Raw genomic sequence first — 13,446 nt, 5'->3', positions numbered from 1 at the left:
AAACGTTTTTTGGAAAATGGGGATTGATAGGTACGTTTCAATCCTTAATGGGGAGAAACCAAAAATTTCACACAAAACACCAGATTTTTTGTTATGCAGTGAAAACCTCAAATAGGAGATTAAAAACATTGCGGGGCTCTTACTCTTGAGAACCCAAAAAGAACAATTAACTTATAACAAAAGATATGTTCTTTACAAACACATATAGCTCTCTACGCGGCTATAATCTCTAGACTCACTAGAGAGATGCTTGTCTTGAATCTTGACCTCCTTCTTCACTTGAACGATCACCAATTATCGCTCTTCTTTCTTCACAGCTTCTCTACTGATCTCAAGAGAATTTATGCATATGAACAAATGACCAAGAACACTTAAACATGGACCAAGTGTTTCTACTCTTATGATAACACCAACCTTAAGCAAACAAGCAAGACTACTCAAATAATTCTTGCATCAAGGGTTCACCCATATGGACGTCTTTTTTATTGAATATATTCAGAACCAACGTGTGTCAATCAACCAAGATTCTATGTGATGACCTGGTTTTCTGTTATTTAAATTTGGTATTTAATAATGGACCAGTTGTACGAATAATTGTTATTATGCTTTATTCGTAGGTTGTATGTGGAGTGGAATGATTTTCGTACGTATAAATATTTGAATTTCACAGTTTAGGGGGTCGTGTGAAGTTTGACTTTTTATATGTTGGGATTCTCGGAAAATTTCCTTCACGAAAGTTGTAGAGCGCGTCGATACGAGTTCGTGGACATGTGGAACGCGTAAATCGGAGTTCGTATGAGGAAGTTATGGCTATGGAAAGAAGTTTCCATTTTAGTATATAAAGGGAAAATTAGAATTTTATTTCATTATTTCCCTTTCCATTTCCGGAAACCATACCCTCTCTCTCTCTTCTCTCTCGTCCGCTCCCTCAGTATCGAAGATTTTCGACTGACCCGACCCGAACCCGGCCGATCCGACCCGACTTTTCCGGCCAACTGCGGCGGTCTCCGGCCTTGAAACTTGGCCAGCAAGGTCGCCTCTTCCGTCTGGTCGTCCCTCTGGTGGTCTCTATCGCCGATTCTTCTCCACGGCGGCGCTGCAAGGCGGTGCAGCCTTGTGTTTTCGGACCCGGCCGGAAAACACAGCTCCGACGTCGGCACGGCTTCAAGTTTTCTTGATTGAGCTCAGAGCTGCCTCGCCGATCGATCCTTGGTGGTTGTTTGGATCGATTCACGTGAAAATTCGATCAACTCGGATTGGATCACTGTTCACGGCTTGTGAGGTAGTTTTCGATCCCTTAAGCTTGTTTTCTGACTTCGATCCAGTTATGAAAGTTCACAAGCATGCTTAGATGAAGCTTTTTGATGTTGGGAGTTTTGTGAAATATTGAGTGTTGGCCGGCGGCGGTGCGCCACCGTCTGTGGCGGCGTTCCGGCGGTGTTCCGGCCATGTATGGAACTTATTCTGGTATTATATGTCTTCTACTCGTCGATACGAGCGTTTCGATATATAATATGCAAATTTTGGAGTTCGATTGGATTTGTTATGATTTTTGCAGTTTCATATCGGTGAATTTATTCGATCCGTGAGGATACGAGCGTCCGATCGACTTGTGGTTTGGTCACATCGATCGTGGACGTATTCCGAAGACTTAGGGAGGTCTCGGATGTGGTTTTGCCTCGATTGGCACCACTTTGGGGATTTTAGTTCAAAAACAGGGGTTTCGAACTTAAATCAAATGTGAATCATTACTAAGTTGGAACCATATGTGATTAGGTACTTGACGAAGTATTTGGACGAGTGGTTAGTGATAGTTTTGGTTCGGTTCTGTATTGAAGACGCAGCAGGAGTTCAAGGTGAGTAAATCTCACAAGGATCTTTATGAACAGAAGTACCATTATTGTTTTGGCGTTAATTATTTAACTGCAAACTATAGTTGGTATTAGTAGGCATTCCTGAGTGAATGACTACATATATATGTTTAGATGAAATATATATATCCTTGTGAATGATTATGATGAATAATAATATGCATGATGGTGTTCATATTATTGTTAAATGCGACTTTTCAAGAAATGATATTATAGAAAAAGATGTTTTCTATTGTTTGGAAAGTATTGAGCTTGATGTTACATTTTGAGTCAAGCGTGACTCATTTTAGATGTATTGGTTTTAAAATCAAGGGTCACAGATGGTGAGCAGGGATTAGGAAAATCGAAACTAGATGTTGTAACGTTTTTAAGTCGGAGGCGACTTACTTAACGTTGACCTTAAGACCAGATAGGGTCTAAGAAGATCTTATGTCACAGATGGTGATAGATCATAGATAGTGACAGGTTGCAGACGGTAACCTTGATGTTGATTTCATGACCAGATGGGGTCTGAAGATCATTAGTCACAGATGGTGACAATTGGTGATCAATGGCTGACCTTGAGACCAGATGGGTCTAATGATCTTATGTCACAGATGGTGATAGATCATAGATAATAACAGGTTGCAGACGGTAACCTTGATGTTTGATCTCAAGACCAGATAGGGTCTAGGAAGATCTTACTTCACAGATGGTGATAGATCATAGATAGCAACAGGTTGCAGACGGTAACCTTGATGTTTGACTTCATGACCAGATGGGGTCTGAAGATCATGAGTCACAGATGGTGATAAATGGTTGAGCTGAGACCAGATGGGGTCTAAAGATTATAGGTCACAGATGGTGACAGGTTGCAGATGGCGACCTTGAAGTTGATTTCCTAACTAGATGGAGTCTGAAATCATATGTCACAGATGGTGACAGATCACAGATGGTGATAGATCACAGACGGTGATCAAGGCAGGAAATAGGTAATCACGTCTTGATTGGACGAGTGATTACAATTTCAATAGGGTTCTAGTTTATCTGCCATGATAGCTTATGGGAGTAACGGTCGAGGTTGCTTGAGACTCATAGGTATGCAGCTTAAAGGAGAGTTTCGATGGCATTCTTCTTTAATTGTCTAGATGAGACTTGAATTGCTACTTGATGGTTAAGTTAGCAAATAAGGCATGGTCATAGTGGTGACTCATGTTGTCCTTTCTGTGGAAAGGATATTGAATGTTAGAAGGATTCATGGCTGCATGTTTCCTTAAGTAGATTGATGTGAGTTGTTGATTGATGTTCATGAGTTACTCATACGAGCTTGAAGAAGCTTACCGGGTTTGTTGTTTGGCAACCCCGGTGCACCATTGTAAATGGTGTAGGGGCAAATCCTGCAGGTCAGGAAAATCGTGGCTGAAGCTGAAGGAGCTTGTTGGCAGCAGAACGGGTAGGAAGCAATTTTTGTTGGCTTTGCCAATATATGACTTCCGCTATGCAGTAAGCTCTGAGGAGCATTTACGTTTTATTGTGATGACAATTAAATTCGTAAATTTGTATAATATATAACTCTGTGGAGCGAGTGTATGTTATCTTGGATGTTTCAGTGTATCAGTAAGTACTTGTTTTAAGGGAAAGATGTTCCAGGTATTTGTATTGATGACTGAATATTCACGCATGTATAATTATGGGATTATATATATCGATTTTTATTGTTGTAAAAATCAGGGGCGTGACAGATTGGTATCAGAGCGTAAGGTACATATTTGGTGACACAATCAATACTCCTCGAGTGATGGCCCGTCTGCAGCGGATCCCCATCATATGCTCTTCGGTATTGATATAGTCATTGGGTATGTAATGAACGGTAGGATGTGAGTCGTCAGGGTAGTGTCGGCTTAGGAGATGAAGTGTAGGAGCTAGATGTAGCTTCTATGAGTTAAAGACTTTTAAGGAATGATGACCTTTAGTCTAACTCAAGATTTACGTAGGGGATGGAATTGTATCCTTGACGTAGCATTGTGGTTGATTGAGTCATAGCGTTGACTTATACTTGTGTTTGAGAGTTATACATGTATTAACCACATGTTGTTATACTCCTTAGGTGATGGACCCTCGAGGAGGCAGAGCTAGGGGTCGAGGTAGACCCAGAGGCAGAGGTAGAGCCCGAGGTAGAGGCGGGATTCCTCCTCCTGTTGAGGAGATGTTTGAGATTGATGTGGAGGCATCAAATGTTGAGTTGCCTGTTCCACCTGTGGTGGAGGTTGCTAATGTTGTAGATCCTACTCGTTTGTCGAAGTTGGCAAAGGAGATTTCGAGATTGGGAGGAGTTCCATTTCAGGGAGGTACGGATCACATGTTGGCAGACCAATGGATTGAGAATATGAAGACCTACTTCGAGATGGTCGTCTGTGACGACATTGAGAAGAGGAAGATTTCCACATTTATGCTCCAAGGCGATGCACGGGTGTGGTGGAATGGCACACAGAGGGTGATGGACGTGTCCACCATGACCTGGAATGAGTTTGTGGAACTGTTCAGGAAGAAGTACTTTCCGCCTTCAGTGAGGGAGCAGATGGAAAGGGAATTCATCTCGTTAGTCCAAGGGACTAAGAGTGTGAGGGAGTATGAAGCTGAGTTCTCAAGGTTGTATCGCTTTGTGAGGCAGATGGATGCTGAGAGCTTAGCTATGAAGTTTCAGTGGGGACTGAATGCTTCAATCCGGCGCGATGTCGCTGTTCTGGGACTGAAGACAGTGGAGCTCATTTTCGTCAAGGCTATGGCCATTGAGCAAGAGAACTTGACTCTCCAAGAACACGAATCGGCTGAAAGGAATTTCCAAAGAAAGGGAAAGGCAACTGCGGGGAGCAGTAAGGCATCTGGGGATCGAGGTGGATTCTGGAAGAGACAGAGGACTAATCAGCAGGCACCAGCTAGGGCTGCAGCTGCACCTGCTAGGGTTGCACCTAATAGGCCAGTGGCGAACCCGAAGTGTTTCAATTGCAATGAGATGGGCCATGTCGCTCGAGATTGCACGAAACCTAAGAACTTGGCATGCTTCACATGTGGCCAGACGGGGCACTTCTCAAGGGATTGTACCCAGCAGCGTAGGGGACAAGGAAATCAGCAGAGGCATCTACCTCCGGGAAATGCTAGGGTGTTTGCTATTGGTCAGCAGAATGCCGGAGTGGAAGGTACCTTATCCTTATTTGATTTCTTTGCTAGGGTGTTATTTGATACGGGAGCGTCCCACTCTTTCATATCTAGTTCTGTGGTTGATATGTTAGGTTTAACTCCTAGGCCTCTTGCTAGATCCTTGTGTGTTATTTCCCCACTTGGTGTTTCCCTTGAGCTTGATAAGTTTTGTGATGCTTGTCCAATTGTGATTGGTGGTAAGGAGTTTACCGCGGCCTTGATTGTGTTAGCAAATCATAAGTATGATGTCATTTTGGGTATTGATTGGCTGAGGCCAAATCATGCTATGATTGATTGCTTTGAAATGGTAGTATCATTTCATATACCTGGGCAGCCGGTGTTTCGTTATCGGTGTCTTAGGTCAGATACTGCTTTAAGGGCAGGATTCTTAGCTCATGTGGAGTCAGTGAGTTGTACTGCGGTTAGGGCAGAGATTTCTGTGGTTTCTGAGTACAGTGATGTATTTCAGGAAATATCAGGATTACCTCCGAGGAGGGAAGTGGATTTTGCTATCGATGTGATACCAGGTACTGCACCTGTATCTATGGCACCATTTCGGATGGCACCAACTGAACTTAAAGAGTTGAAGGAGCAAATTGATGGTTTACTTGAGCAAGGGTTCATTAGACCTAGTACTTCTCCTTGGGGTGCACCTGTGGTGTTTGCGAAGAAGAAGGATGGTTCACTAAGGTTGTGTGTGGATTATCGGCAGTTGAACAAGGTGACGATTAAGAATAGGTACCCTTTACCTAGGATTGATGACTTGTTCGACCAGCTTAAGGAAGCTGCTGTATTCTCGAAGATCGATTTGAGATCCGGATATCACCAGTTGAGGGTGAAAGATGATGATGTTCCTAAGACTGCTTTTAGGACTAGGTATGGACACTTTGAGTTTGTTGTCATGCCTTTTGGTTTAACCAATGCACCTGCAGCCTTTATGGACTTGATAAACCGTGTGTTCAGTCCGTACTTGGATAAGTTTGTGGTAGTGTTCGTGGATGATATTTTGGTTTATTCCAAGACGTTGGAGGACCATGATAAGCATCTGCGGATTGTACTACAACTTTTGAGAGAAAAGGAATTGTTTGCGAAATTCGAGAAGTGCGAATTTTGGCAAAGGGAGATCAAGTTCCTTGGTCATGTGATTTCGAAGGATGGAATCTCTGTGGATCCTTCTAAGGTGGAAGCAGTGATGAACTGGGGCCAACCCACTACAGTTACTGAGGTACGTAGTTTCCTGGGTTTGGCAAGTTATTATCGGAGATTCATTGAGGGATTTTCTAGCATTGCTTCGGCTTTGACCAAGTTGACCAGGAAGAATGTCCAGTTTGTGTGGATTGAGGAATGTGAACGAGCATTCAATGAGTTGAAGGCTAGATTGACCACAGCCCCAGTGTTGACTATTCCCACAAGCTGTGGCGGTTTAGTCATCTATAGTGATGCGTCTCATCAAGGTTTGGGATGTGTATTGATGCAGCATGGAGGTGTTGTCGCTTATGGTTCTAGACAGTTGAAGGTGCATGAGCGTAATTACCCCACTCATGATTTGGAGTTGGCTGCTGTTGTGTTTGCCTTGAAGATTTGGAGGCATTACTTGTATGGGGAGAAGTTCGAACTCTTTTCGGATCATAAGAGTTTGAAGTATCTGTTCTCTCAGAAGGAGTTGAACATGAGACAGAGAAGGCGGATGGAACTCATAAAGGACTATGATTTTACTTTGGAGTATCATCCAGGAAAGGCCAACGTGGTGGCGGATGCTTTGAGTAGGAAGCCCAGAAGTATGGTTGCTTCTATTATGGTTCAGGAGTGGCTTATGCTGGAAACTGCATCTGAGTTTGACCTTGTGCAAGTAGGAGTTGAGAATGGGAGTTTCCTTGGAAGTATCACGGTACAGCCTGCCCTGATTTCCAGGAACATTCAAGGTCAGACAGAGGATGAGTTCTCAAGTGCGAAGTTGGTAGAGTTATGCAGATCTGAAAAGGAGACATGTTGAGTTTAATGAGGGTGATCATGTGTTCTTGAAAGTCTCGCCCATGAAGGGTGTGGTGAGATTTGGCAAGAAAGGAAAGTTATCACCAAGGTTTGTCGGACCTTTTGAAATTCTGGAATGGGTAGGAGAGTTGGCTTATAGGCTTGCCTTACCTCCTACTATGTCTGGTGTGCATAATGTTTTCCATGTGTCTATGTTGAGGAAGTATGTTTAGGACGAGTCACATGTGATTGATTATGGTACGATTGAAGTGCACGCGGATACGACCTTTGTTGTTGAACCTGTTCGTATTCTGGATAGGTCAACAAAGCAACTTCGAAGGAAGGAAGTTGACTTGGTCAAGATATTGTGGAGTCACCATAACGAGGGTGATGCTTCTTGGGAATTGGAGTCAGATATGAGAGCGAAGTACCCACAGTTGTTTGTTGATGAGCAAGCGTGAATTTCGGGACGAAATTCCTTTAAGGAGGGTAGACTGTGATGACCTGGTTTTCTGTTATTTAAATTTGGTATTTAATAATGGACCAGTTGTACGAATAATTGTTATTATGCTTTATTCGTAGGTTGTATGTGGAGTGGAATGATTTTCGTACGTATAAATATTTGAATTTCACAGTTTAGGGGGTCGTGTGAAGTTTGACTTTTTATATGTTGGGATTCTCGGAAAATTTCCTTCACCAAAGTTGTAGAGCGCGTCGATACGAGTTCGTGGACATGTGGAACGCGTAAATCGGAGTTCGTATGAGGAAGTTATGGCTATGGAAAGAAGTTTCCATTTTAGTATATAAAGGGAAAATTAGAATTTTATTTCATTATTTCCCTTTCCATTTCCGGAAACCATACCCTCTCTCTCTCTTCTCTCTCGTCCGCTCCCTCAGTATCGAAGATTTTCGACTGACCCGACCCGAACCCGGCCGATCCGACCCGACTTTTCCGGCCAACTGCGGTGGTCTCCGGCCTTGAAACTTGGCCAGCAGGGTCGCCTCTTCCGTCTGGTCGTCCCTCTGGTGGTCTCTATCGCCGATTCTTCTCCACGGCGGCGCTGCAAGGCGGTGCAGCCTTGTGTTTTCGGACCCGGCCGGAAAACACAGCTCCGACGTCGGCACGGCTTCGAGTTTTCTTGATTGAGCTCAGAGCTGCCTCGCCGATCGATCCTTGGTGGTTGTTTGGATCGATTCACGTGAAAATTCGATCAACTCGGATTGGATCACTGTTCACAGCTTGTGAGGTAGTTTTCGATCCCTTAAGCTTGTTTTCTGACTTCGATCCAGTTATGAAAGTTCACAAGCATGCTTAGATGAAGCTTTTTGATGTTGGGAGTTTTGTGAAATATTGAGTGTTGGCCGGCGGCGGTGCGCCACCGTCTGTGGCGGCGTTCCGGCGGTGTTCCGGCCATGTATGGAACTTATTCTTGTATTATATGTCTTCTACTCGTCGATACGAGCGTTTCGATATATAATATGCAAATTTTGGAGTTCGATTGGATTTGTTATGATTTTTGCAGTTTCATATCGGTGAATTTATTCGATCCGTGAGGATACGAGCGTCCGATCGACTTGTGGTTTGGTCACATCGATCGTGGACGTATTCCGAAGACTTAGGGAGGTCTCGGATGTGGTTTTGCCTCGATTGGCACCACTTTGGGGATTTTAGTTCAAAAACAGGGGTTTCGAACTTAAATCAAATGTGAATCATTACTAAGTTGGAACCATATGTGATTAGGTACTTGACGAAGTATTTGGACGAGTGGTTAGTGATAGTTTTGGTTCGGTTCTGTATTGAAGACGCAGCAGGAGTTCAAGGTGAGTAAATCTCACAAGGATCTTTATGAACAGAAGTACCATTATTGTTTTGGCGTTAATTATTTAACTGCAAACTATAGTTGGTATTAGTAGGCATTCCTGAGTGAATGACTACATATATATGTTTAGATGAAATATATATATCCTTGTGAATGATTATGATGAATAATAATATGCATGATGGTGTTCATATTATTGTTAAATGCGACTTTTCAAGAAATGATATTATAGAAAAAGATGTTTTCTATTGTTTGGAAAGTATTGAGCTTGATGTTACATTTTGAGTCAAGCGTGACTCATTTTAGATGTATTGGTTTTAAAATCAAGGGTCACAGATGGTGAGCAGGGATTAGGAAAACCGAAACTAGATGTTGTAACGTTTTTAAGTCGGAGGCGACTTACTTAACGTTGACCTTAAGACCAGATAGGGTCTAAGAAGATCTTATGTCACAGATGGTGATAGATCATAGATAGTGACAGGTTGCAGACGGTAACCTTGATGTTGATTTCATGACCAGATGGGGTCTGAAGATCATTAGTCACAGATGGTGACAATTGGTGATCAATGGCTGACCTTGAGACCAGATGGGTCTAATGATCTTATGTCACAGATGGTGATAGATCATAGATAATAACAGGTTGCAGACGGTAACCTTGATGTTTGATCTCAAGACCAGATAGGGTCTAGGAAGATCTTACTTCACAGATGGTGATAGATCATAGATAGCAACAGGTTGCAGACGGTAACCTTGATGTTTGACTTCATGACCAGATGGGGTCTGAAGATCATGAGTCACAGATGGTGATAAATGGTTGAGCTGAGACCAGATGGGGTCTAAAGATTATAGGTCACAGATGGTGACAGGTTGCAGATGGCGACCTTGAAGTTGATTTCCTAACTAGATGGAGTCTGAAATCATATGTCACAGATGGTGACAGATCACAGATGGTGATAGATCACAGACGGTGATCAAGGCAGGAAATAGGTAATCACGTCTTGATTGGACGAGTGATTACAATTTCAATAGGGTTCTAGTTTATCTGCCATGATAGCTTATGGGAGTAACGGTCGAGGTTGCTTGAGACTCATAGGTATGCAGCTTAAAGGAGAGTTTCGATGGCATTCTTCTTTAATTGTCTAGATGAGACTTGAATTGCTACTTGATGGTTAAGTTAGCAAATAAGGCATGGTCGTAGTGGTGACTCATGTTGTCCTTTCTGTGGAAAGGATATTGAATGTTAGAAGGATTCATGGCTGCATGTTTCCTTAAGTAGATTGATGTGAGTTGTTGATTGATGTTCATGAGTTACTCATACGAGCTTGAAGAAGCTTACCGGGTTTGTTGTTTGGCAACCCCGGTGCACCATTGTAAATGGTGTAGGGGCAAATCCTGCAGGTCAGGAAAATCGTGGCTGAAGCTGAAGGAGCTTGTTGGCAGCAGAACGGGTAGGAAGCAATTTTTGTTGGCTTTGCCAATATATGACTTCCGCTATGCAGTAAGCTCTGAGGAGCATTTACGTTTTATTATGATGACAATTAAATTCGTAAATTTGTATAATATATAACTCTGTGGAGCGAGTGTATGTTATCTTGGATGTTTCAGTGTATCAGTAAGTACTTGTTTTAAGGGAAAGATGTTCCAGGTATTTGTATTGATGACTGAATATTCACGCATGTATAATTATGGGATTATATATATCGATTTTTATTGTTGTAAAAATCAGGGGCGTGACATTCTACCCTAATTATGATCCTATTAGGAATCAAAATCTTTTTGATTAAGGATAACTAATTAAAAACACCAAATCCTAAAATACCTAGGATTTCAATAATCCGATTTTATCAACAGAAAAATATCTTTATATAAAAAATATTAAACCTGAAAGATACTTTCCTAGATCAAACACACTTTAACACACGGGACTGACTCAAAATGATACTTCATTGTTTTGTATGGGAATGCCAATACACCAAGTGCAAAGCTTGTACCTACATTTCTTCCTTCCTCATCGTGGGATCGCTCGTATCTGTTGGGGTATCAAGAGTTGACTTTCACGCACAAGGAGGTCAGCTGTGGAACATGAGTGGAATCCCAACAGCTATGAGTTTCTACATTTTATGCTTCGGGGGCCACCCGGTTCTACCTTCCATTTATATGTCTATGAGACATCGACATCAGTTCATTAAGGTAATCTCGCTAGGCATGCACTTGAACTCTAATCTTATGTCTTTCATAATAATTTGTTGTTTAATTTCATGGCAATTAATTTGGTATATGCATATATTGAAGGTGTTGATGATTAGATTTCTTCTCACCACCACAACTTGCTTAATTGGTTACAGCTGTGATTGGCTATCTTATGTGCGGAGGAGAAGTGAAATCTCAGATAACCCTCAACCTCCCACCTCAGAAGCTGGTGCAAAAATCGCAATTTATTCATTACTGTTAATGCCGATTACCCGCTATGCACTGATAGTTACCCCCGTAGCTTCGGCTATTGAAGGTCTCCTACCTCAAAACTATTTTGGTAGGAGTTTAATTCAGAGAGCTATTAGGCTAGTAACTTTGGCTAGCAATACCTTATTAGCCTTTTTTTTCCCCTATTTTGAGACCCTAATGGGCTTACTGGGATCCATTTTTGTTGTCTCAGCATCTTTTTTACTACCCTGCGCATGTTACATCAAGCTTACTCCTGGCTTTAGTACTTGGAGCTGCAAGTTAGTAACCACTGTAGCTATAATAGTGTTTGGTGTTCTTGTCGGAATTCTAGGAACATATACAGCCATTGTTGATCTTGTAAACCATTAAGTGAACAAATGTAATTTTAATTTAACAAGGTTCTAAAAAGGTTTGATATGTAGAATTGTGCAAATGGTGAGGTTTCTATGTCAAAGGGTGACAAATTGTCTATAGAACAATGTCCTCATAATGAGATTGAGAGAGAGAACATGAAGATTAAGCCTTATGCACAAGTAGTAGCCAGTTTAATGTATGCACAACTGTGCACTACACCTGATTTGGCATATGCAGTAGGCATTTATCAAGATTTCAATCCAATCCAGGTCCTGAGCATTGGATAACAGGAAAAAAGGTTTTGAGGTACCTTCAGAGAACCAAAGATAATATGTAGTGTATAGAAGAGTCAAGGAACTTGAGATTGTAGGCTAGTGTGATTCTGATTTTGCCAGCCCACTTTCCATCCTCTAAAAAGTCTACCTTAGCTTATGTCTTCACACTTGCAGGAGGAACCATTGCATGGAGAAGTGCCAAACAAACATTGATTGCCACTTCTACAATGCAAGCTGAGTTCATACGCATATATGAAGGTGTTTGTGAGGGGCTGTGGTTAAAGAATTTTCTAGTTCACACTAAAGCAGTTGACAACATCATTTCAAGATCAATGAAGTTTTACTGTGGCAACTTAGCTGCAGTATTCTTTACAATAACAAGAGGTCTACTAACTCCAAACACATAGACCTCAAGTACTACGGTGTGAGAGAAAGATTCAAGCACAGAGAAATAGAGGTTCTGAAGATTGGTACTGATTTTCATAATTTGGTTGATTATATATGATATGGTTGTTGTGATATTATTTTTATTGCTCTATTGCATTGCTGCAATATGTACCTGTTTCATCTTGCTTGCATGTTATTAAAGTGAGTACATAAGGCAAAAAATTTCTAATTGAAAGTTTGTGCTCAGGTTCTTGCAAACAGAACCATAAAGTGGACATTTTGCGTATGTGTTGGTTTTCCCAGTTTCATCAAGAAACACTTTTGCAATTTCATTTATCTATTTTTGGTTATGTATTATGTGGTAGGCAATGCTAGTAGCTACGTAGTGTGTTTAGTTAAATGCAGTTTGCTTCTGGTTCAGTATGGCATATACATTTTGACAGATCAAGGTTGTATATTAGTATATGTCTATTGATCTCAATGCGGCACTAAAGAACATTGTAATATCTGAATCAAGTACAATTTCTTGTTATAGATTCTAATATCAGTCCAAGTGGGAGAATGTCAGAATGAACAAATATTAGAATCCTAAAGCATAACAACTATTGTATAAAAGCAGAATAAATAATTTTGGATTAATAAAACATATTAACCATGTAATATTTATCCTATTTAACTAGTTGGTAAGTCTATGGAATACATGTAATTATCCTGTACATCAAGATATCTAGAGATATTCAAATGTAGTAGATCTAGATTGGAACTCAGATTCCTTTATGGAATTGTGCTCGAGTTATCCTAGATGCACTATAAAAGGAGGTCCCTGGGTTCACTCTAAACACGTTGAAATACATACATTAGTCATTTCCATCAGGCTTTCACATTTAAAGTGCTTCACTTCCTTTAGAATTCTTCATTTTGGCTTCAGCTCATCCTCAATGGCTGTTCAGATGAATGAACAAGGTTAGCATCTTGAACTCTTGTTCATGTACATACTAACATATATGATGTACTTAATGTATGATTGTTTACATCGATGATAATGTGTGTGTTATTAATGATTGATTGATTCTGTTCTTGTGGCAACATCAAATTCAAGAAGTCTATCAAATCTTACACATACATGTATGACCAATCCAAACCCACATA

The sequence above is a fragment of the Rosa chinensis genome, chromosome 5 (assembly GCF_002994745.2).
Source record: "Rosa chinensis cultivar Old Blush chromosome 5, RchiOBHm-V2, whole genome shotgun sequence".
Taxonomy (NCBI): Eukaryota; Viridiplantae; Streptophyta; class Magnoliopsida; order Rosales; family Rosaceae; genus Rosa; species Rosa chinensis.
The sequence above is the reverse complement of the archived record's forward strand: the minus strand, read 5'-3'. Positions refer to the sequence as shown.